The sequence below is a fragment of the Capsicum annuum genome, chromosome 10, assembly GCF_002878395.1.
Source record: "Capsicum annuum cultivar UCD-10X-F1 chromosome 10, UCD10Xv1.1, whole genome shotgun sequence".
Classification (NCBI taxonomy): domain Eukaryota; kingdom Viridiplantae; phylum Streptophyta; class Magnoliopsida; order Solanales; family Solanaceae; genus Capsicum; species Capsicum annuum.
In genome coordinates this window covers 146,372,053-146,377,622 of record NC_061120.1, presented here as the reverse complement: position 1 = coordinate 146,377,622, position 5,570 = coordinate 146,372,053, and the positions used below count along the sequence as shown (strand labels likewise).

The window sequence follows — 5,570 nt, the reverse complement described above, 5'->3', positions numbered from 1 at the left end:
ATTGAAAGTTATCAGTTAGTATTACTATACTTTGAATAACTATAATAGAAACCCAAAACTAATTTTTTAAATAGTATAAATATAAAAATGATTATTGTCTGGCTAATTATGCACTTTACTAATTGAAATATTAACTATTTGTTAACAGAATAAAATTGAAAGAAGCAAATGAACCACAATTTTTTTAATTGATATCGGACTCATGGTTCATTTTATTAAAATTAATCAAAAAGGTCCATACATCCCAAAAATAAAAATGACAAAGCCCAATAAAAACGATCCAAACCCGATCCAACAATGATCAGGTTAGGCTTATAAAAAGACCCCCTCCAGTAGGGTTTCCAAATTTGTTGTTCATCTTCACCGCCTCTCCACCTTCTCCACCTCTGAAAATACCCTTATCATTTCCAAATGCTTAGCTCCATCTCCTTCTACTGTGGGTGATGAATTATCGTCATCGTGGTAATGGCGTGGCTTTCCTTCTCAGCTTGCAGAAGTAAGTGTTTTCCTATCCCCTTTTTTTTTTCTTCATCTCAGCTGGTTTTTGAAATCTACTCATGTCATTTTACAGATGTGTGTTCCGGTGGAAGTGTAAGAGCTTGAAAAATCTCCAAATCGAGTTTGAACCCTGCATCCTAACTTTGTAGTTCACAGTAAACCTCTCATTCTTGTTCTATCTGCCTTATTCTCATCTACTGATTACTGAACTTTCATTTTTATATAGATGAAGTGGAAGTGGAGAAAAATTAGTTGCTCCCGACCTCCTTCTCTTGGAACTCTTAGTTAGGTGTAGTCACTTTATGGAAGATATGATTCCATAGCCCTTCTTTTTTGCTAGTGTTGCTTTTTCTTTGCTAATGTAGCTTCGGCTAATTAGCTTTTTAGATAGTCATTATTCCTTTGTGTAAGCCACAAACATTATTGTAAATATAATGGTTGTGAGACACTGTGGTGTTTCCTTGTTTCATCTGTTTAAAATCTTAATTGTTCTAACTTCGATGTTCGGAATGTTAATTAATCTTTTTTTTTGTACTTGGTAAATGATTGTAATTTCTTAATTAAAGTACGCCTTATTGTTCTATTGTTGTATTTGTGAGATAATCTGCTAACTTATTGGCCTCCCTGAATACATGAATTATGTTAGTGTTAATCCTTTGCATCAGTTCTCTTATTTCCTCCACTACATTAATCAACATCCAAGGGACCTTTCATTCCTTTCTAATCATTTTTGTAAGCCCGAGTGAGTCAATTTGTAGTTGTACATTATTCATCTCTTGAATCAGATAGTATTTGAGTGCCTTTAGTATAGCTATTGACTCTGCTTCCATATTGGTAGAAATTCCTAGGCTTTGTGCTTCTACATAGATTAATTCTCCTTCACTGTTTCTAACACAAAAATCATAGGAGCTAATGCTTGGATTACCCTTGCTTGCACCATCTGTGTTACATGTCACCCAACCTATTTTTGGCCTCCTTCATTTCACTATAATGTAGTGAAGTATAGGTGAATATATTTGCAATGTATCCATCATAGCAGGCCATCTCAAGGGACCATTATTTATCCATGAAAAATGCACTTTAAATAGATGAAATATATTCATTGTGCATTGTTGTTTCATTTTATTAAGTATAATATCTTTCCCATGTTTTCTATAGTTTCTTCTTTTCTATAGTTCCCACATCAACAATGCTAGAATTGCCTTGGTAATCAGCTTTATTTTTGGATTTTCTTGATAATTACACTACTTGAAAATAAGCTGATGTAAGTTGAGACCATCCATCTTAATACCTGCATAAGAAGCAAACTGCCTCCTTAACTTTTGAGCTATGGGGGTTGTTAATAATAAATAATGCATTGTTTTCATTTCTCCTTCTTCACAGCAGTAACATTTTGAGATAATCTGAATTTTCATCCTCTTCGAATTGTCATCAGAATCTATTCATTTTCTCCATACCTCCAAAGGAAAAAAGCCATCTTCAAAGGTAAAACTCTTAGCCAGATATTCTTTATCTATTCAATCCTATCTCTCATGTGGCTCATGATCTAGTAAGTTAATTTGAATGCAAAAATGCCTTTGCCTCCCCATCCACCAATATCATTTTTGCTAGATCAATTGTAGTCTTGATGTTTTCCAAAATGTTCAAAACTATTTCTTCAGATAAGTACTCTTTTAACTTATCCACATTCCACTCTACATTAGTAATTAACTCTTTTACCCCTATTTCATCTTCACTAATATTTTGGCCTTCAACATGATATTGTGCCCCTTGTCTTATCCAGTAATCAAACCAAAAACTTGAATTTCCAGCCTTAACCTGCCACTAAATCTCATGCTCTATCACCTCTCTTACCTCCAACATCCTTTTACATACATGAGATACACCAGTATTTCTTGTAATGGTTGGATGAAGATTTTTATAGTATTTATTTCCTATATAATTACTCCATAAAGATAATGTTGAGATCCTAAAACTCCACCACAGTTTGGCAAATAAAGCCTTTGATACTTCATGTAAGGACCTGAATCTTATTCCTTTTTCTTCCTTAGAATAACACATATCTTCCCAACCTACTCAGTGCTTCCTCCTCATATGTCCCGTATTACCTCAAAAGAATTTGGTAAAAATCTGATGCAAATACTCAATGACATTCTTTGGTGGATTAATAGAAGAAAGAATATATATAGGCATTGACTGTAGAACATGATTAATAAGAATGTACTTTCCTCCAAAGTTCAAAAGCTTTTTTTTTTTCAAGATAAAAGCCTCTTAGTCATCTTCCTTAACAAATCTTCATAATAAGCTTTATTCTTCCTGCCATAAAAAATTGGACATCCCATATAATGAAAGGACTTTTGAGCCTGATTTTCACAATCAATGGAGTTTTATCATGCAGATAGAAAAAACTCTTCCTTTTATTAATCAGTTGTACAAAGGTGTTTTCATAATCTCTCAATACTCTTATCATTTTGGTGATAGAAATTCCATCTCCTGACTAAAATAGAATAGTATCATCAACATATGAGAGATGATTTATCTCTAGGTTCCACTTTAGTAATCCATATTCCTTGAATTCATTATCTCTATGTAATTCAGTTAGGCCTCTAGACAATATTTCTGCAGCAATAAGGGAAAGTATAGTAGATAAAGAATCTCCTTGTTTCACTTCTCTTGAGGATTGAAAAAAATCATATGAGTGTCCATTAATTAATATAGAGTACCAGTTATTAGATATCAGCCTTTAGAGCATGTCTATAATCAACTCTGAAAAATCAAATTTCCTTAGAACTTTTGTATGAATAATCCATGATACTTTGTCATATGATTTTTCCATATTTAATTTCACCACAATATTAGTATTATATTTTCTCAAATTGATGTCTCTAATGATCTTTTGTGCTAAAAGCACATTTTCTGTTATGCTGCTTCTTTTTACGAAACCAGCCTGGATTTTAGAAATGATATAAGGGAGCATCCTACCCATTCTTTCATGTAGCACTCTAAAGACAATTTTGTTAGCAAAAGTACTTAGATTTATTGTAATGCAACGAGTCTGTAACCCAGATGCTACATGGTGCTTATGATCCCCAGGGACCACAAGCTAACCTATAACTGATATCTGTTGTAAGTACAGAATAATAATATTGTAATAATACAAAAAATAGTCTGAAATTCCATAAGGTTCACAATTTGAATACTGATAAAGAATAACAACTGTAATAACATCTGGTAAAATATCTGAAATGTGAATACTGTCTGAACTAGTTTAGTTTGAAAAGCCTCTAGCTGAACTGTCTGAAAGTACAGTTGATGGGACAAGCCCCCAACTAACTCCGACTACTGAAATACTAAAATAAAAATATATCCTCGATAGATGAGGACTCACTATTGAATCTACTAATGCTATCTGAATCTGTCTATACGCGGTCAGGAACCCAATCATCCGAACCTATGATATGAGACATCATAGCATAAGAGAAAGTATGCGTCAGTACTTGGAATGTACTGGTATGCTAGATGAGGTAAATCTGAATGCAAGGATTCATATGCATGAACAATAACTGACTGAATGATATATAGAAACTAAATAATAGGACATGGATAACTGAAACTGCTGTAAATACTGAGTATGCAGTACTGTGCATATACATGTGTACTGTATCTAAGCTTTAACTGCAGCCGAGTACTAAATTCTTATAACTAAGTAACTCATAGCTGAGTGACTGTATCTGACAGTCCTGATTCTGTAGAACTGAATTAAGTTCTATACTAAGACTAAAACTGAAAATGTGAGAGGTAATCATCTAACCAACATGCCCCTTTCTGAATAGATTTGGGGTCAAACTTATAACCCCAGCTGGAAGGGTGTCACTACTATACCATGGGTAAATACAAGCTGAAGAGTCACCCTCGTCTAGAAGGTACCCTGAATGAGAACAGTGGTACCCTCAACTGGCAAGTTAAAACGCCTCATCAACCCTCAATTGGTAGGTTGATGTCTCAACCTACACTGGATATGTAGTTTAGGAATGCAAGGACCAATTCTAAGGATCACACGCTCTACTGCCAGGAGATCCCCGATCCTCGGGTTTACTCAATGCTGAATCCTACTCTTATATGAAGGATACTGATTATTATACTAGACTAAAATAGACTTTGTACTGATTTTCATTTAGTTCTATAACTGACTGAGTACTACTAACCGTGACATTTTTGAAATTATTCTGTAACAACTGTAGCTCTAGATAAACAACTAGATTTTTCTGGTATTGAATACCCCCAGGACTCGATAGCATGGAAAGTAAAGAATAGCATGATCTTGAAAAGAATAACAATGTTTATTTGTTCATAACTCATTCATAGAGACATTTTATCAAACACTTGTAGGACATAAGCTCGTACATATGCTAGCATGTCATGATTTCACCATTTAATTCACATGGACATTCTATCAAACACTTGAGGAGCACAACTTAATGCATATAATCATGGACAATGTATAACATTGCAATTACCACGCCCAAACTTGCAAATACAAGGGTTCTAACATGGAAATTACCCAATTTAGTATACATGCTATTTCAACTTCATAGAATTTACAATTAATCATGGATTGAAACTCAGTTAATGTCATGAACATAAATACAATCCAATTTAAGCATGTAAATCATGAATCATTAAGCTTGTAGTTTAAAAAGGGATTCTTGGACTCTATGGGTGAAAGGAACCCATAGATGAACACCTAACATACCTGAGAAAATTAATTCTTGAAGGTTCTTGGAGGGATTCTTGAGAATTGTTCTTGTTTTCTTGAAAACTAGGGTTTACTAATTGAAAGAGAATGTTTTTACGCTCACTGGAAGCTGGAAAATAGGAAAATGGAAGCTTGGCGCGATACGGTACAATCATAGTACCCCATTGTATGCGAATTTAACCCTTGGCACAACGTGCCATGATCACGAAGTCACACTGGAAAGTCACACTTGGGAAATTGGCTGGTTGCACGATGCAGTGGGATCACGATGGCTCACTGGATTTTGACAATTGCCATTTGTACCCTCTCTGTGACG

General features: G+C 34.3%; 1 long non-coding RNA gene across 1 annotated transcript; it reads left to right on the top strand.

The window, feature by feature from the left end:
* Positions 1 to 354: 354 nt before the first annotated feature.
* LOC124888142 lies at positions 355 to 993 on the top strand. Its single transcript, XR_007046187.1, has 2 exons — positions 355 to 496; positions 572 to 993. It is a non-coding gene; the product is annotated as an uncharacterized LOC124888142 (long non-coding RNA).
* The last annotated feature ends 4,577 nt before the right edge of the window (positions 994 to 5,570 follow it).